At 41.2% G+C, this 1,237-nt stretch overlaps 1 non-coding gene across 1 annotated transcript; it reads left to right on the top strand.

Annotated features, from left to right (window-relative positions):
• Positions 1-899: 899 nt before the first annotated feature.
• TRNAR-ACG (transfer RNA arginine (anticodon ACG)) lies at positions 900-972 on the top strand. Its single transcript has one exon. It is a non-coding gene; the product is annotated as a tRNA-Arg (tRNA).
• Positions 973-1,237: the final 265 nt, after the last annotated feature.

Here is a 1,237-nt window from a genome sequence, read left to right as displayed (position 1 = left end):
GATTTAGACAAATCCATGCGGAAAATTCCACAGCAGAATTCGCAACATGAGCACACACCCTAAGCGTCTTTCTCTCCCTCTCTTGCCAACAGTAATTAGCAAGTTTGGCATTTCATCATGCATTCGTGTACTCAGCAATGCTATTTAGTCGACGGAGTAACAGGTGGCTCTCAGGCGTCTTTCTCTCCCTCTCTCTTTCACCCTCTTCAAGGGTGGTGCACAAGTCTCTAACCCTATCTTTGAGGGTGGTGAACAAGTCTCACAATTTCTTTCTCACCCTCTGTGCAGGTGGTGCTCAACTCTCTCTCTCTCGATTGAGTAACAGGTGGTGCTTAATCATCTTACTCTGGCTCTCTCTCTCTCACCCTCTTCGAGGATGGCGAGCAAGCCTCACTATTTCTTTCTCACCCTCTTTGCAGGTGGTGCTTAGCTCTCACACTCTCATCACCCACTCTAAGCGCAATCGATCATCTCTTTTCAGCGGTCGATCATCGCTAATCTACAATAAAATTCATCACCTTTATTATTTTTCTTTCCTTTTGTCAACTTTTGTCTGCCAAGTAGTGATTTGCTGGTTACTCTCAAGATAGTAATATTATATGTAAAGTTTCCTTTTACCTAAGTTGTAAATTGTTTCTTTTGCATGAGTTCTTCTTCTATCTGCCAACTAGTGAATGTGCTTTCTCGAAAAATGTGAGAAAAATTTTAACATCACACATGAATGCAGGAAGATAGAAATTGTTCATTCTAAAACATGAATTTCAGATTGAACAAAAATATTTTGTTTCTGATTCTGAGTGGATTGGCAAGAAAAGAAAGACTTATGTGGCGATGACAGCCTATTGCAGGTTTTACTTTGCTTTAGCATGATGGTGCATGAAAAAAATGCATCAACATAAGGGCCAGTGGCGCAATGGATAACGCGTCTGACTACGGATCAGAAGATTGCAGGTTCGACTCCTACCTGGCTCGAGAATGTTGCCATGATCCTATAGTGGTTAGTACTCTGTGTTGTGGCCGCAGCAACCCCGGTTTGAATCTGGGTCACGGCCTCTTATAGATTCTGCGCAAAGCTTTAAATTAGCTGATTTTGGTAATTTTGTAATCAGTAAATAGGCAGCAAACTTCATCTTCTTCCTCAATTCTTCTCTATGCATGCGATGGTAAATATTCAGTGATTCTACCTCCTCACAAAACTTAAGACAAACAGGAACTTCACAAATGACCATAACATTTA

Source organism: Dendrobates tinctorius, unplaced genomic scaffold (genome assembly GCF_039654945.1).
Source record: "Dendrobates tinctorius isolate UK_male_01 unplaced genomic scaffold, ASM3965494v1 ptg000245l, whole genome shotgun sequence".
Lineage (NCBI taxonomy): Eukaryota > Metazoa > Chordata > Amphibia > Anura > Dendrobatidae > Dendrobates > Dendrobates tinctorius.
The sequence above is the reverse complement of the archived record's forward strand: the minus strand, read 5'-3'. Positions and strand labels throughout refer to the sequence as shown.